The sequence below is a fragment of the Peromyscus maniculatus genome, chromosome 3 (assembly GCF_049852395.1).
Source record: "Peromyscus maniculatus bairdii isolate BWxNUB_F1_BW_parent chromosome 3, HU_Pman_BW_mat_3.1, whole genome shotgun sequence".
Taxonomy (NCBI): domain Eukaryota; kingdom Metazoa; phylum Chordata; class Mammalia; order Rodentia; family Cricetidae; genus Peromyscus; species Peromyscus maniculatus.
In genome coordinates, this window is record NC_134854.1 from 442,985 (window position 1) to 461,784 (window position 18,800).

Below are 18,800 nucleotides of genomic sequence, written 5' to 3' on the forward strand. Positions count from 1 at the left end.
AGACCTTGTTATTCCACACTTAGAAGAGGCCAAGTCAGAAGGATTGCATGAGCCCAGGAGTTCTAAAACCAGCTTAGGCAACACAGTAAGAATATCTCAATAAAAAAATCTAGATGTTGCAAAGAACATACAGAATCTTAAGGAAAGACAACCAAGTTGATCCAAACAAGGAGGCCTACTCACTAATAGACAAACAATGCTGCAGAGAACAGGAAACTAATTTATAGTCACCTGTCAGACAGAGAGATCCTATATTAGAAGGTTTAACCCTTGACAATTCTTGTCTAGGGTGTTGTGGTTTTTTTAAAGTAGACATGAAATTGAAGATATTTAAAAGGAACATTAGCAAAATGAGTATAAAAATGAGGCCTTTGAATTTGTTGTGTTGGTCAATACCTATTTTCTGTTGAGTTGGATGCAAAGTGCTGTGTGGTGCTTTCAAAGCAACCATGATAAATTATTAAGTATTTGTAACTTATTACACACACCAGAGAATAATATATTGCTGTATGAGCTGATGTCACTAAACAGTGCCGGTTGGAGCACTGTCTAGATATTGTGCGAGATTGTCTGAGAAAGCAGTGAGCTCATTAGTAACTCACATTACAGCAGGAGCCTGTTTTCTTCCTCAAGAGGGTTTGTTTTTCAATTCCAGATAGAAAAATGAAGAATTCTGAACATGTGCTTCCAATTATTCAAGTTTCTTAGAGAGAGCTCTCTTTTTGATAGTAGTAGAATAATTACTAACGTTTTGAAAAAAATCATTGATTTATTAAGTTTATTAAGTAAAAAATGACTGAATTTGTTCCTTCCATTTAAACTAAATATTTCCTGAAGCCTTGCTAAACATATGCTTGGACTTTTGGCTTTATCTATGACATGAAATAGTTGTGATTGTTTTTGTTTGCTAACCAAGTTTCGAGCTATGGTTCCTGCTATGTGTAGTGTGATTTTATGAAGAATAATTCAAATGAAACATGCAATAGCATGCTCTAGGTAAGGATTAATTCATAAAGCCTGCAGATACTATCGTTTTTCATCATATCTTTGTAACCTGAGTGTTTTCTTCTACTGATTCAAAGCACATCATTGAATCTATTGTTGGAGGAGAATGAAAAACATTCTTACCTTTTCTTTCTAATGATTACAGGATGCTGTGCCCTATGTGTGGTTTTTTGGTTCTACTGTGACTTAGAAATCTTTAATTTATTTCACATTACTCTTAAAAAATGATTTTTTATTATTATGTATTTTAACTAATGCTTTCTTCTTAGATAATCTCTAGTTTATATCCCTTCTAGTGCATCCAAAAATCAACTTTGATTATAGACAAATTATTTAACTGTATTGGAGAGTTTCTCCAAAAGATTTTAAAGCTTCTACGCAGCCTTATACCAAGCAGTGAGGCTATCTGGAAGGAGGAGAAAGGAAAGGGAAGGGAAGGGAAAGAGGAGGGAAAGGAAAGGGGGTGAAGAGGGAAGGGGAAGGGAATGTGTGAGTGTTAGATGGGAGGATATTGTAGAGAAAGAGAGGTGGTGTGCATAGGTGCAGGCCAGGGTGAAACCAAGATTCTGAATGCAAAGAGTGTCTGAGTAGAAAGACAAAGAGCAGGAGGTTGACAAGAATTACATGATTTTCATTGGTAGCACTGTGTTTACATGAAAACATTTAGCAGTGGGCAGCTTAACTAAGATTTCTAACCCATTAAAAGGAAGGAAGAGTGGCCACCCAATGGGAAATCACAATATGGCTGCTAGCATGATGGAAAAAGCAAGTATCAGGCAAAAGTGAAAACTTGGCTGAACACTCTTTATTACCATTTATTTAATATTACATTTTTTTATTGTCTGGGCACTTGTCTCATTCCTTGTCAGACATACATGAACAAAGTCACGTTACAGTCAGAAGAGGACTGACCCAGACCAGAGCAAAGTGCTTTCCCCAAAGCTTCCTCTAAGACCCATGACCTCAATAGCCATGTGTAATTGCCTAGGTTTACAGTATCAGGCATGAGTTCCCTCTTGTTTGATGGACCTTGTGTTCAATTAGACAGCTGTTGGTTATCACTGAGATGTAAGTGCCACTATTGCAACTTTAGGGGATATCTGCTGTGCTGGCTATTGTGTGGTTCATAGGCATTGATAGTGGGTAAGACTATTTATTGCTTTCCTCTCTTAGCAAATTACATAGTGCCTTCTAGTAATATGAAAACCAGTCCTCAGGGTAGAAGTTTTTGGGTCCATTTCAGCTCAAATTCTCAGAGTGCCATGTCCAAATTGCTGCTTTCAGCATAAGGAACTTACCTTCAACATCTGGAAGGCAACCAAATGCATTAACAATAGGCTATACTATTTTGAGAGTCTCTTGGAGTCCCCTGACCAACAGCTTGAAAGGAGATTTCTCATGCCTGGTACTGCGTTTTTATGAAATAGTCTATGGCTTTTGGGGGGGAAGTATTATGACTCAAAATGGTATAACGTCACTTAATCTATTACTGGATCTGTGTCTGTCATCTATTTATCTATCCACATACATTTATTTGCATTATATATAATTTTATGTAAATACAGAATGATTCCCTGTGTCCTTTTCAAGTGTTCTTTAATGTTACTTTGTCATCCTTCCTTCTCATTCTGTATTGTCCTTGTGCATCATAGACTTATACACTCCCATGCCAAGCTTATAAAAAATATTGGGTAGTGTACTCTGTCTATCAGACACTCCATTCTGTTCAAATGTATCACTTAGAAGTTAATACTACTGCTATTCCCATTAAGCTGAGGAGGCAGTTGATATAAAGAGGTTACGTAGGTTAAGTATGATTAGATGGCTAATAAGTCAGCAGTGGCTTCTGTGAGTAGCCTGGCTCACTATGTTCTTTGCTGCAAGGAACCATATTTAATTTAGGTAGGGACAGAGAGCCAAGGTTCCTTTCCTATTGTCTGCAAATGGAGAGTTCCATATATGATTTTATATTCTTGTTAGATATATAAGAGAACATAAAAACGTATCAATCAATAAAAAGTATTATTTCTTTACCTCTCAAATAGGTAAATATACCCCTTAAAGTTCTCTTCACCTCAAAAAATTGTTTCATTATTTTACTTTTTCTTTTGTATTTTATTTTTTACATTTTAATTAAAATACAATTGTATCATTCCCACCTTCCTTTCCTCCATCAAACTCCTATTTCCCTCCATCCAACCCTCCCATATCTCCACTACTCTCAGATGGACAGCCTCTTTTTATTACACTGTTTTCATTTTACACACACACACACACACACACACACACACACACACACACACACACACACAAATATGCAAATACAATCTGCTGGGTCCATTTTTATTGTTTGTATGATTTCGGTTTCAGGGCGGACTACTTTGCATTGAATAGTCAATCTGGGGGTTAATCCTCAGGAGAGGCTAATTCTCCCTCTCTCAGCCATTATTAATTGCCTGTAGTTCTTTGTCTACACATTGGACCACCTGAGATTTTCCTCTCTGCATTAGTGTGTCTGTTGATATTGTCTTGTTTATGCAGCCATTTTCGTGAGAAGCATTCTCATGGCAGACTTCTTGGTTTTCTGACTCTTAAGATTTTTTCACTAGCCCACTTACCTCTTTTGTAATGTTCTCTGAGCCACAAATGCTGGAGCTGTACTGCAGATGTACCCACTGGAGTTGACAGCTTCATAATCCAATGATCTTTGCATTGTGTCTTGTAGTGTTTTTGTTTTGTTTTTTTGTAAGGGTCTCTACACTGTTATGGGTAGAAGCTGCTTTGATGAAGAGTGATAAATACATTTATATGTGAGCATAAGAATAAGATTTAGTGGAGACCCATACCCCAAGAAGGAGCTCACCCCTGAGGGTCAGGACCTGGAGGTGGGGAGGTAGGCCAGGACATAGAGGTGGGGAGATGGGACAGCCCAGAGACCTAGAATAGAACCAAACATGACTGGAAAAAAAGGGAAAAGTCAATGGAAAGATTCCTAATGATATTCTGCTGTACTTATGGATCATTGCCTAGCCCAACTGGCATCAGAGAGGCTTCATCCAGCAACTGATGGAAACAGATGCAGACACCCACAGCCAAACCTTAGGCGGACCATATTGTAGATAGAGGGGGATACATATTGTAGAAGAGGGGGAGGAAGGGTTATAGGAGCCAGGGGGGTCAAGGGCACTACAAGAAAACTCACAGAACCAACTAATCTAGGCTCGTAGAGGCTCACAGAGACAACTGAACCAACAACCAGGCTCCTGTGTGGGACTGACCTAGGCCCCTTGCGTATATGTGACAGTTGTGCAAATTGGTCTTCTTGTGGAACTTCTAACAGTGGGAGCACGGGGCTGTCTCTGACTCTGTTGTCCGCTTTTGGGACCCTTTCCTCCTACTGGATTGCTTCATCCAGCCTTAAGAGGACAGAAAGTGACTAGTTTCACTGCGACTTGGTATACTATGGCTGGCTGTTATCCATGGGAGGCCCACCTATATCTGAAGAGAAACAGTGGAGGACTGGATGGGGGTGGGAGAGGAGGTGGGAGTAGGAACTGGGAAGAGGAGGGAGGGGAAACTTTGGTTGGTATGTAAAAACAAAAAAAAAATAAACAAAAAACAACTAAGAATGAGATATATAATGTAGTTAAGAAATTATGCTGTACTGGCAAACTGGCAGACCCATGACCTCACTAGTCCCAGGAATTGTCTAGGTTTCTTGTACCAGACATGCTTTTCCTCCTGTTAACCTGGTCTTCAGTAGAATTAGACAATTCTTGGTTGACATCAACATTGTGAGTGCCACTATCACACATTTATGGCTATCTTGCCATAGTTGTGGTTAATAGGTATCACAGATGGGGAGGACTATTGATTGTTCTCTTCCCTTGGCAGTTTACATAGTATTTTCCGGGGCCATGGGAGCTAGATGATAGGAAGGAGACTGTCAAGTTAGATCCAGCTTGAATAATCTGGGTTCTATGTCATAAGTGTGTGGTACTTTTAGCAATAGGGCTTATTTTCAACCTCTGAGAGGTATACAAGGGCAAAATCAGTAGCCTATATTATTTTAGAGAGTCATTTGGATTATCCTGACCAACCATTTAAAGGAAGGTTTCTTGTGCCTGGTACTGACTGAGGTTTTAGTTAGTCTATGGTTCTTGTGGGGAGAATTGTCAACCCAAGTGGTAAATCAGTGTGTATGTATATGCTTATATGCCTTGCATATAATTTGAGGTTAGTATAAAGTAGCATTCCTTGAGGCTTTATCAAACAATGCTGGTGTTATATGTGCCCCCTCCTTCTCTTTCTGTATTACACTTCCTCCTCACTCCCACATTTCAGCTCCTTCTCCACTTTTCCATTTAGTGCTTTATTTCACTGTATCCTGTTGTTCCCTCTCAACCTTCTGCTATCATCCCCTTAGACTTTCCTGAGTTACTCCATGTTACATACTCATATCTAAACATTTGGAAGTAGGAAGTGGAGATGAAATAGAACATTCATCATTTGTCTTTCTGGGTCTTAGTTACCTCACTCAATATAATCTTGTTTTATATCTATCCATTTCCCTGAAAATTTCATGGTTTCATTTTTCTTTATAGCTGGATAATATTCCCTAGGGTATGTGTATCACATGGCTTATTATACATTCAGCAGCTGAAGGACACTTGGGCTGTTTCCATCTTCTATTATGGACAGAACAACAACGAACATGGCTGAGAAAGGATCTGTGGAATAGAATGTTGAGTCTTTTGGACATATGCCAAGGAGTGGTGTAGGTGGGTCATACAGCATATTAACTTTTTTTTTTTTTTGAGAATTCTCCATACTGACTTCCAGAGTGGCTTGACTAATTGCATTCCTGTCAACATCATTGTCAATTGTTTTGTTGATCTTGGCTATTCTGATTGGAATTAAATGAAATCTGAGTTGTTTTCATTAGTAATTTCCTTATTGCTATGGATGAAGAACGCTCTGAGGTATTTCTTGATTACTCTCTTTAGATTCCTAGTCTATTTTTCAATTGGGTCATTGTGTTCTTGACTTTGTTTTTTGAGCTCTTTGTATATTCAGAATATAATTCTCTGTCAGATATATAGCTGGCAAAGGTTCCTTTCCATTCTGTGGGTTTCTCCTTCACTCAATTGATTTTGGCCATTCCGCTTGGGGTGAAATGGAATCCGAGTTGTTTTCACTTGTAGTTCACTCAACTGTTTCCTTAACTGCACAGAAGCTTTTATGATGTCCCACTTGTTGGCCTTAATTCTTTGGCAAATGGAATCCCACTCAGAAAGTCCTTTCCTATACCCATATCACCTAGGGTTCTGCTTATGTTTTCTTCTAGCAGTTTTTGCATTTTTGATTTCTAATTGAAGTGTTTATTTTAAAAATGTCATGAAAGTTTGAAATTCTGCTGTGCTCCAAAATGTTAGTCACTAGCCTCTGTAACTACATTGATTAACTGCAAGTCTTGCAATCACCAGGCCATTGCTTTAACTTTTAGACAGGTTCTCACTGACTTGCTCACATGAACCTAGTCTGTAGAACAGACAGACCTTGAACTTGTGATCTTCCCTCCTGGTGCTTTAGAGCAGTTGAGATTACAGGAAAGGTTGCTATTTAAATTGAAATCAAATAAACTCAAAAGCTCAGTTTGTTAGGTAATAGGCCACCTTCCACACGTGTAATAGTCGTATGTTGCTACTGGATACTGTACTGGATGAGGCTGCTGTATATTGATCACTGTTATCTGCACAGAAAGTTCTGTTGGACAATGCCAAACAGATCGAAAGTCACACTACTCCTTTCCAAATGAGGCAAAATGATAACTCACTCACCTTGCTTGTGAACTATCTCACTTTTTAATTTCATTCATGTTTATAGCACCAACATGTCATCTCTTTCTTTGTCTCCTTACTTATGAATTACTTAAATTTAAATAAATATATTCCCTCCCCCATTTTCTCCTGTTCTCTTCATTTAACCCAGCCTTCCCTACTGAATATGTGTGAAAACTCCTGCTGGAGCTCTTTAAATGCATCAACACCTTTGTCTCTGAGCAGCCTGCTTCCTGACTTGCAGCCTCACACAGTCTTTTCTGAGTGGCACATGGGTTTTCTGAGGCAGCCAGGTTACACCAAGGTATAACATCACTTTGTATACAAGATATCCTGAGAAATTTAACTTCCCTCCTCCTTCTATCCTTCTGTCTTTTCTTTTTCCCTCCTTCCTTTCCTCCTACTTTCATTCTTCCCTATTTCCTATCTGTACAGTGCTTTATTGTAGATTTATTACATTCTATTTATATAAAGAAATTTCACACTTACTGCAAGAGTAGTGTATTTAGTAAGTCATGCAATAGTAGTATTTTGTATATATTTTACATTATTTTAACAATGTCCTTCACATTTTCTCTGAAGATGGGCCCAGTCAAAGGTGGGGGAATTTAAAAGTAACTCTCCAGTTTTAAAAGAATTTAATTTTTATTGTTTTTGATTCTGTGCATGTATGTGTCTGTGCACAATTACAGGTACCTTCAGAGGCTAGAGATATAGGATCCCCTAGAGCTGGGATTACAGGTCATTGTGAGCTACCCAACAAAAGTGCAAAGGACTGAATTCAAGTCCTCTGGGATGAGTGTTTTTAGCTACTGAGGCACATCTCCAGCTTAAGTTTCCAGATTTTAAATGCCAGAATAAAACAGGATGAAAGGTTTAGTGAAATATTTTTGCTAGAAGACATTGTATAGAGACTGTTACATTCATTCATCTGTTTATTAATCCAACAACTATGGATTTACATCACTAAGGGCATGGCTTTGCAGGTCCTTGGAGACCCAAAGTTAGAGGCACATCTTTAACCTTATAGAGACAAAAATCTGTGTAGAAATCTGAGCATCTAAAAGGGCAGCCACAAGACAGTGAGATAAATGTTCTGGTGAAAGGGTTTTAGTCTTTGATGGTGGTGTATCAGAAACTTATTTAACACTGGGAAGGCGTGGATTTGGAGTAGCCTATGAGGGGTCTAGTCTATGATGAACCAGGCAGGGCATGTTCAGATAAAGGCATGTTGCTGAGAAGGTGCGGAGTTAAGGGTCTAAAGCAGACACAACTCTGAACTAGATTATATGCTATGCCATTGAGCTAATATTTCATTTTGAAAGAAATAAAAGACATTTCATAAATATTTGAGTAAAAGAATAACATTCTACTTCAGATCAACATTTTAGACTACATATAATACCAACCACTGAAGTAGAGGCAGAAATGTGGCAGAAGAAATTACTGTGGTAATCCATGTGAAGGGTAAGGGCATAGTGAGGTTTGGGGAGAGGTATGTTTGCAAAGATTTGGGGTTTGAAACACTAGTGCCCCGTGACACACTAAACAAGGGCAATTAAGCACAGTAAGCAGGCTAGGGTAATTGGATAGGCTTCTGTTAAAATTATTGTTGCAAAACCCTGTCTACAAGTGAAAGACTAGGCTAAATAAGATAGTCCTTTTACAGGTCTATGAGTCATAACTTAAAATTTTATTAACTTTCCGGTCAACTAATTATCATAAAATGCAATAAATCCAAAATTTAGCATCTACACAGTACAATGGGACACTGTTTTCAGTGATCACACTAGGAAACCATTAATCTTATGCCGTTTTCTATGGGCAAGGCTCATGGACAATTATATATTGTTGGTAAAAGTATCACTTGGTATTCATCATTCCAAAATTATTTTAATGATGTGTAGTTGTCTATGTCTGTGTGAGTATGTGCACATGAGTGCATGTGCCTGTGAGGTCAGAGGTTTCAGGTCTCCTGGAGCTAGCATTACAGAGAGTTGTGAGTTGCTCCACAAGTGGGCAGAAAACCCAACTTGGGTCGTCTGGAAGAGCAGTAGTACTCTTAACCACTGATCAACTCTCCAGCCCCTGGTTTTTGAAGAACAACTTAGTTTAATGTACTAAAAGCTATAAGTGAACTCTCCCGGCCGTGAACTATGTCACACAGAGTACATAGGAAGTGGGATATAAGAAAGTAATCACGGCAATGGAGGGTATATTGCTGTGGTATTTAGCTCTGTGAAATATTGGTCACGATCTGAAGGTCCAAGAACAAGGATGGGTAGATAAATTTCCTTCCATTCATTCCACAAAAGATAGGGTAGATGAGACAACGATGACTCCATGAACAGTATGGCATGTGCGGACACACCATGTTTTGCTCAGAACCCAGTATTACTTTTGTTTCTTTTTTAAATAGACTGAAGGAATGCCAATGAGATCGTGCTCAGTGGCAACCCCAATGTAAGAAAGTGTATTTACATTCAAAATCACAGACGATGGTAGGTTTCTGTGGATAAAGCCATGATACTTTTAGTGCTAAGATTGTGAGTGCAGAGGCAGCATTTCTCCCCCACTATTTTCTTTAGTGCTCGCTCATTCTCTACATTTTCATGCTGTGATACCATGGTGATATTTTAACAATTATAAAAGAAAATAAAAACAAAGTCTTATTTTTGTTTCAGGATTATATTTTTTAGTCCTACAGCTTTCCCACACGATGGCTTGTTATTATCCTTTCTAATTTAGAAGAGTTAGATATTTAATAATAGAACCCATGTGCAGAGGTTCTAGCATTGCACTCTGCTTTCTAAAAATCCATTCAGCACCAATTTCACAGAAGCCCACCTACACTCTTTGAGCTATTTAATTTTTCACAGTTTTATGCTCATGTTGTGCTATGGCACCCATGCAAAAAAGAAATGAATCCCAACCAATCCACAGAAAGAGAGAAGAAATACATATTATGAGCTCTAGAAAGGATGAGTCTAGTGTTATTTTAGATAGCTTTTTAAGCTTAATAAACAGAGAACTAGAAAAAAAGCCCCTGTTATTAAGATCTTGCTCTCCAGGTGACATTAACCCTAAGTAGTTAAAACATTTCCTAACCTCTGGGTGCTATACCCTTTTACCTTCCTTCTATTCTCTCCTGGTTTGCAGAATTTTCTCTTTCTCTCATGCAGATCAAGTTATTGCCAGCCAGAGTCCAACAGACATCCACCAGAAGCATCTCTTCTGGAAGTAGCATTTATTTGTTTATGGATTTGGTCCACATAAAAGGCTTTTCTGTCCCTCTGGCTCCTCACTTAAGTCCCACATATATTTTAAACTCCAGGAAGTTGTGTTCATTAATTTCCTGCACACAATGCTATGACCAACTATGATATGATAAGAATTTGACTCTCATTTAAAAAATTTAAATTTTAACTAACACATGATTACATCATTTTCCTTTTTTTCTCCCTCAATCTCTCCCATGTACTCCCATCCCTTGCTCCCTTTCAAATTCATGACATCTTTTTCTTTTATATATATGTATACATATATATACATATATAAAAATATATGTCAATTATATATATGTATGAACAAGTACATATATGTGTAAACATACTATAATGCATACATATTACATATATATGCTTAAATATATCAATACATCCTTTTCAGTCCATTTAGTGCTGCTTGTATGTACATGATTTTAGGGCTGACCACTTGATATTGGCCAACTAATTATGAGTCTCTTCCTTGGTGAATGAACACTATATTCCTGGCTCCCTGGACTCCTTAGTTTCCTGCAGTTCTTTGTCTAGGGGTGGGAAAAAGAACTTGATTTTTGCTGAGACCATTAATAGCCACAAAGATTAGCAATCTCTCTTTTCGAGAAAGGAAGGAAGGAAGGGCAGATGGGCAGAGGGAGTGTGAGAAGGAAAGGAAAGAGAATAGAAGAGGTAAAGCAACATTACTCTTGTGAGATCTGTGGACAGGAGTTGATGGAAGGTGAAAAACTATTGTTCTTAGTAAACAATGTGAGAACTAGATTTCCTATAGTCACTGTATCAGGAATGTTAGGGAGACCCAGAGGGATTACATGCTTTAATCCCTGTTATAGAATGACAAGAAGCAGGGAAAGAACTTAATGCATTTTGAGCTGTGTGATTTCTCTCCAATTTTATGCCTAAATAGTGTTATAAAAATCTCCGAGACTTAAGATGAATATTTATTATTTGATAGTAAAATGAAGGAATGCCTTATGAATCTAATTCTTTCATTTTTTTTCATCAGTTTCATCCTGATTCTCTTAGGATCAGGATCTGGCCTTGAGTCCCCTGCCTGTTCAGTGTTCTTCATGAGATTATTCTCTCGCTGGCTAGTGTTTGATTCCCTTTTTTCCTGGGTCAGTGCTGAGAGGCCAAGGAGTCTCCTCATTCTCCATGTGGATTGGAAATAGGTTGCCCATTTGGTGCTGGAAAATAAATCATTACAAAGTCTTTCTAGAACACGGAGAGGTAATTAATTCCAGATTCCCCCAATGCATACCATATATTTAAAGCTACATGCGGATACATTCCAATCACAGATTAATAAAATCTGTGATTTATTTCTCACGTAGGATTCATCAAGTTTCAGTCAGAATGAGTTAGCTGAAATTTGCCAAAAAGCTTTTCCAGATCTTCCTCTCACCTCTTGAAGCAACCTAGTCAGGGGTTCTACCTCGAGGGCTGTGGATGACAGCCACTAGCATGTTTCCTCATCTCTTAAATCACTACTGAACACCCACAAACCTAGAACTTCGTTGACTGACAGCTAGAATAGTAGAGAGCTGACACCAGTGCTCTGCCTCTCAATATTCCCTGTGGTTCCCCCCGTGTTCGCTTCCACCCTGCTCCCATTCTGCCATGGAGCTTCACCTTCTTTGTGTTCCTTGAAATGTTTATATAATATTACTTGGGTAATTATTGCCTATATGTGAGCTCTTGTTTATTTAGGTTTTGGTTCTAATGACAGACATAATACTGAGTGACAAATAGTACCAGGTAGAATACCAGTTATTTAATTTCAATGATATGACTCTATGCCATGAAAACCAATTATTGCATTTGTCTATTGTACTGGGAGCCTTCACTTTGATCCCTACTACCACTAAACAGAAAAAAACCTACTTATTGATACATCTGAAAGGTGTCTTTGGAGTTTAAGCATGAAAAAACTTACAGACAGGTTAGCAGTGGGCACCATAAAATGCTGATTCTTTAACCGTGAAAATATGATTGTCATGTGTTCTTATTTCAGTTAATATATACAACTAGTGTCTGCCTTGTGTACATAAGTAGATTGATCAAGCATCTGCTATACCACTAACCAAAACAAACAAACACATTAATACATGATAATATTAAGGCACAAGTATTAATAGACAGGTTTTAAAGAGGAATTCATCTAGGGAAGATGCTTGCCTTACAGGTAGGATCTGAATCACATTGCCATCTTGAAACTCTTAGGACTTTACAAAGCAAGGTCATTTTTTTTTTTAACAAAATGTGATTGTTCAACCCAAGTGATGTCACATACAGTACTATTGTACTTGATAAATAATTTGTCCCATTCTTCTCACTTGATCTGACTTCAAACAAAAATTGTCTTCAACATCATTAACTATTTCATTGTCTCCAGATTTCCACATAACATGTTTGTACTGGATTTCCTAATTTTTTTTTTTTTTTTTTTTTTTTGGTTTTTCGAGACAGGGTTTCTCTGTGTAGCATTGCGCCTTTCCTGGAACTCACTTGGTAGCCCAGGCTGGCCTCGAACTCACAGAGATCCGCCTGCCTCTGCCTCCCGAGTGCTGGGATTAAAGGCGTGTGCCACCACCGCCCGGCGGATTTCCTAATTTTTAAGCCTTGATCCTATTGTCTTCATAAAATGATGACTTAATTCACTGCAATACACAGATTGGAAACAGTCAGACAGAAACACAAACAGAGACACATATATGCATTCCCAAGCAAACATATATAATTCTTCTTCTTTGAAACGTCTAGTGATATTCTGTACAATTTTTCTTTAATTAGTTTTCAGTGGTTATATTATTATAATTGTGTACATAATGCTACAGTTGGTTTAGATATTACACTAAAATAATTTTTCTTTTATACAACATTTGAGGTTGTTTTGGAATTAATCATCATCCATCATCATATGCTTGATTTTTACATATCTATTATCTATTCATCCCCAGCCTCTGACAGAACTAGACATATTCTTTTGGTATATCTAAACACCCCAAACAAACAAACAAAGCCACAGTTATGCTTCCTTTTCACTTGGAGAGACTTCTAGAGTCTTCTACCTTTCCTCTTTGATCTGGATTTGATGATTTGATCTGGATTTCATGATTGACAAACTTAACACTGACCTCACTTGTTATAACTTTGGGAAATCCCTTTACCTATTAGGCAGACTTTGGGTTTTCTTTCTTATTTCTTTTTTGATTGGATGACATATTCTTCAGAAGCTTTCTAATAAGTATGTATTGGAAGTAGATACTCTTGAGAATTCTGCATGTCTAAACTTGCCTTTATTCTATCCACACACCACATGATTTATAGTTTAACTGACTCTCTTTTTGTTTAGAGTAGAACACATTTTTTTTCCTAATTCTAAAGGTGTTGAACCACTTGCTGTTCTTTGAAGTAAGTAGAGTATCTCAGCTCAGAGTGCTGAAACAAAATACCCTAAATGGTGTGACTAAAACTATAAATACTGATTTCTTGTAGTTTTTGAAACTAAAAGTGCAAGGTCAGGGTCCCAGGAGGGTCAAGTTTTTGGTGACAGTTACTTCCTAGACTACAGATGTCTGTGTTTTCACTGTGTCTTCATGTGTTTGAGAGCAAGAGAAATCTAGATGCTTTTTCTCATAAGACTCTAACCCAGCCCCACAACTGCCACTTAATTTGAACTTAGTAATCTATCAGAATCTCTACTTGTGAATACCAGTAATCATGTCAGAGATAAGGGCTTAAACATAGAAGTTTTAGCAGGACACAAATAAGTAATATACAACTTGGAGATGAGCAAACATATTCTATTTCCAACACCTAGCCAGAGCTCACAACGTGAAAATACTCTTAATAATGTAAGTATGATTAGATTTTTTTCATTTCTAATTGTGTATGTCTACATTGTTATGTAAATGTGTGCCTGTGAATGTGTCAGACCCACTGCAGTTGGAGTTATAGGCAGGTGTGGGACACTTGAAATGGATTCTGTAAACTAAACTCTGGTCCTCTGCAAGAGTAGTAAGCTTTCTTAACTGCTGAGTCACCTCTTTAACCCTTAAAAAAGATTCATGGGTATTTTTTAACTGATGTAGTTATTTTACATCCCAGTCACAGTTTCCCCTCCCTCCTCATCTCCCAGTCCCTCCTTCTTAACCCCTCTGTTAACACGCCCCAATTCACCCTTCCTCTGCTTCTGTTTAGGAAAGGGCAGGTCCCCAAAGAATATTAACAAAATGTGACATATCAAATTGCAGCAACACTGAGCACCTCCTCATGTATTAAGGCCGGGCAAGGCCAAGGTGACACAGTATAAGGAATAGGGTCCCAAAAGCCAGTAAAAGAGTTAGACACAGCCCCTGTTCCCACTGTTAGGAGTCTCACAAGAGGACCAAACTACACAACTATAACATATATCTAGAATGTCTAGGTCAGTCCCATGCAGGCTTCTTGGTTGTCAGTTCTATCTCTGTGAGTCCATTCGAGCCCTGACTAGTTGATTCTGTGAGTTTTCTTGTGCTGTCCTTGACCCCTCTGGCCCCTAAAATCCTTTCTCCCCATATTCTGCAGAATTCTCTGAGCTCTGCCTAATGTTTGACTGTGGGTCTGCATCTGTTTCCATCAGTTGATGGATGAAACCTCTGATAACAAATGGTCTAGGCACCAATCTATGAGTGTAGCAGAATATTATTAGGCATCACTACACTGACATTTTTCTCCCTCCAATCATATTTGGTTCTATCTTAGGTCTCTGGGTCATTCTGCCTGTGGTTCCCCATGCTTCAGGCAGTGTCAGGGATGGGCTTACTCTTCTAGCATGGGTTTTAGGCTAGACTGGTTATTGGCTGGCCACTCCCTCAATCTCCAGGTCACCCTTTCCCCAGGACACCCCATAGGCAGGAGAGACTGTGGGTCAAATGTTATGTGGCTGTGTTGATTTCCCACTCCTTCCACTTGAAGTCTTGTCTGGTCACAGGAGATAGCCAGTTTAGGTTATGTATCCGCTATTGCTAGGAGTCTTATCTGGGGTCATCCCTGTAGATTCCTGGGAGATTCCCTTGTACCAGGGTTTTACCTGACTCTCAAATACCCCCTTTCCAATAGTCTCTTTCAGTACTCTCCCCCTCCACCCCCCAATCTGGTTGTTAATGTTCCCATCCCCACTTACCCACAGTCCAGTCACAAAATCTCTTCTATTTTCCCTTCCCAGGGAGATCTGGATGTCCGCTCGTGACCTGCCCCCTTATTACCTTGTTTCTCTGGCTCTGTGGATTGTAGCATAGTTATCTTTTATTTTACGGGTAATATTCACTTAGGAGTGAGTACATATCATTTTTGTCTTTCTCAGTCTGTATTACCTCACTTCAGACGATTTTTTTCTAGTTCTATCCATTTGCCTTCAAATTTCCTGGTGTCCTTGTTTTTAATAGCTGAGTAATACTCCATTGTGTAAATGTACCACATTTTCTTTAACCATTCCTCCATCAAGGGACATCTAGGTTGTTTCCCAGTTCAGGCTATTACAAATAAAGTTTCTGTGAACATAGTTGAACAAGTGTCCTTGTGGCATGATTGAGCATCCTTTGGGTACATGCCCAAGAGTGGTATAGCTGTGTCTTGTGGTAGATTGATTCCTAGTTTTTTGGGAAACTGCCACACTGACTTCCAAAGTGGCTGTACAAGTTGACACTCTCACCAGCAATGGAGGAGTGTTCCCCTTACTTCACATCCTCTCTAACATGAGCTGCCACGTGTGTTTTTTATTTTAGCTGTTCTGACAGGTGTAAGAAGGAATTTCAGAGTCATTTTGATTTGCATTTCTCTGATGGTTAAGGGTTTTGAGCATCTCCTTAAGTGGTTTTTTGGGGGGTGGGCATTTGAGATTCTTCTGTTAAGAATTCTCTGTTTAGATCTGTACCCCATTTTTAAATTGGATTAGTTTGATGATGTCTAGTTTCTTGAGTTCTTTGTACATTCTGGAAATCAGTTTTCTGCAGACATGAGGTTGGTGAGGATCTTTTTCCATTCTGTAATCTGCAGTTTTTGTCCTATTGGTAGTACCATTTCCCTTACAGAAACTTTTCAGTTTCATGAAGTCCCATTTATTATGTTGATTTTAATGTCTACCCTATTGGTGTCCTGTTCAGGAAGTTGTCCCCTGTGCCAATTCACTTTTCCACTTTCTCTTCAATCAGGTTCGATGTATCTGTATTGATGTTGAGACCTTTGAGCCACTTGGACTTGAGTTTTTTGCAGAATGATAGATATGGATCTATTTGCATTGTTCTATTCGTTGAAGATTCATTTTCCATTGTATAATTTCAACTTTGTTGCCAAAATCAGGTGTCCATAGGTGTGTGGATTCATATTTGGGTCTTCAATTAGATCCCGTTGATCCACCTCTCTGTTTTTATGACACTACCATGTGGTTTTTATTACCAAAGCTCTGTAAAAGAACTTGAAATCAGAGGTGAAAATACCTCCAGAAGTTCTTTTATAGTAGACGGTTGTTTTAGCAATCCTTAGTTTTTTGTTTTTTCATATGAAGTTGAGTACTGTTCTTTCAAGGTCTGTGAAGAATTGTTTGGGCATTTTAGTGTGGATTGCATTGAATCTGTAGATTGCTTTCGGTAAGATGCCTATTTTTACTATGTTAATCCTACTTATCCGTGAGCATGGGAGATCTTTCCATCTTCTGATAGCTTTTCCCATTTTATTCTTCAAAGACTTGAAATTCTTGTCATATAGATCTTTCACTGGTGTGGTTAGAGTTACAGCAAGATATTTTATATTATTTCAGGCTATTGTGAAGGGTGTTGATTTTCTGATTCTTTCTCAGCCTGTTTGACTTTTTTTTTTTAGTTAATCTTGCATCCAGCCACTTGACTAAAGGTGTTTGTCACCTGTAGGAGTTCTCTGGTAGAATTTTTGGTGTCAATTATGTATACTGTCACATCATCTACAAATAGCGAAAGTTTGACTTCTTCCTTTCCAATTTGTATTCCCTTGATTTCCTTTAGTTGTCTTATCGCTCTAGCTAGGACTTCAAGTACTATATTGAATAGGTATATAGAGAGTGGAGGCCGGGCGGTGGTGGCACACGCCTTTAATCCCAGCACTCAGGAGGCAGAGGCAGGTGGATCTCTGTGAGTTCGAGGCCAGCCTGGGCTGGGCTACCAAGTGAGTTCCAGGAAAGGCGCAAAGCTACACAAGAGAAACCCTGTCTCGAAAAACCAAAAAAAAAAAAAAAAAAAAAAAAAAAAAAAAAAAAAAAAAGAGAGTGGACAGTTTTGTCTTATTCCTGATTTTAGTGGAATTGCTTTGGATTTTTCTCCATGTAATTTGATGTTGGCTGTCAGCTTGTTGTATATTGCTTTTATTATGTTTAGGTATGTTCCTTGTATCCCTGATGTCTCCAAGACTTTTATCATGAAGGGATATGTTGGATTTTGTCAAAGGCTTTTTCAGCATCTAATGAGATGATCATATGTTTGTGTTTGTTTTATGTACATGCTAGTGTAGTTATGGGTAGAGGCCAGAAGAGGGCATCTGATCTCCTGGACTTAGAGGCAGTAAGTAGTGAGCTGTATAGTGTTGGAAACAGAACTGGAGTCCTCTGGAAGAGCAGGCAGTGGACTTACCTGGTGGGCCATCTTTGGAGCTTATAACTCTTCCTTTTTGTTACCATTCTCCCATTAATGAGTCTCATACTTAACAGAAAGAAAATAATCTGAGTCTGCTGACTCCACTTTCAGGTTTATTTTTATTTTATTTTATTTTTCACTGATTAGGTTTTAATTTTTATTTTTTATTTTATATCCGGACTACAGTTTCCCCTCCCTCCTCTTCTCCCATCCCTCCCCCACCTCCTGTCTCCCCTCTGTCTCCACCCCCATCCACTCCTTCTCCATCTCCATTCAGATAGCAGCAGGTCAATAAAGCATGGCACATCAAGTTGAGGTAGGACCAAGCACCTCCCCCTGCACCAAGGCTGAGTGAGGCCACCCAGCATGGGGAATAAGTTCCCCAAAGCCAGCTCAAGAGCCAGGGACAGGTTCTGATCTCACTGCTAGGAGCCCCACAAACAGACCAAGCTACAGAACTGTCACAGGCATGCAGAAGGCTTAGTTGGTGCCATGCAGGCTCCCTAGCTGTTGGGTCAGAGTCCGTGAGCTCTCAGGAGCCTAGGTTAGCTGTCTCTGTGGGTTCCCCTCTCATGACCACCCTGGTCCTTACAATCCCTCTTCCCTCTCTTCCACATTGTTCCCCCTAACTTAATCTCTTTCATTACTCTCCCCCACCATTCTGCTCTTAAGCCACCCAATCCAATCCCTCATGTTCCTATCCAACTCTGCCCAAGGGGTGTGAGAAAATAGAACAGGATAAAGAATTGTGAAAGGGGGATGTAAGGATGAGATGAGAAGGAGACCATTGTTAACAGGCAAATGGAAGCCAGTACTGGACAGACCTCCACAGAGATGTTTTCGAGCTTGTCCCTCATGCTCACTTCATTTTTATTGAACTGTTGAGGGATTACAGTTACTGATGCCCAACACCTTGTGGAGGTTCTAACACTCTTACAAAAATTGTCTTTTACGTTACCCATCATACTGACTTAGGAAGCCATGATTTAGACTTTAGAGTTGGACCTGTTTTCTGTTTCCTCAAGTTGTTTCCC

At 38.9% G+C, this 18,800-nt stretch overlaps 1 protein-coding gene across 6 annotated transcripts in view; it reads left to right on the plus strand.

The window, feature by feature from the left end:
• Grm8 (glutamate metabotropic receptor 8) overlaps positions 1–18,800 on the plus strand; it is an 805,417-nt gene that overhangs the window by 338,509 nt on the left and 448,108 nt on the right. The window lies entirely within an intron of this gene.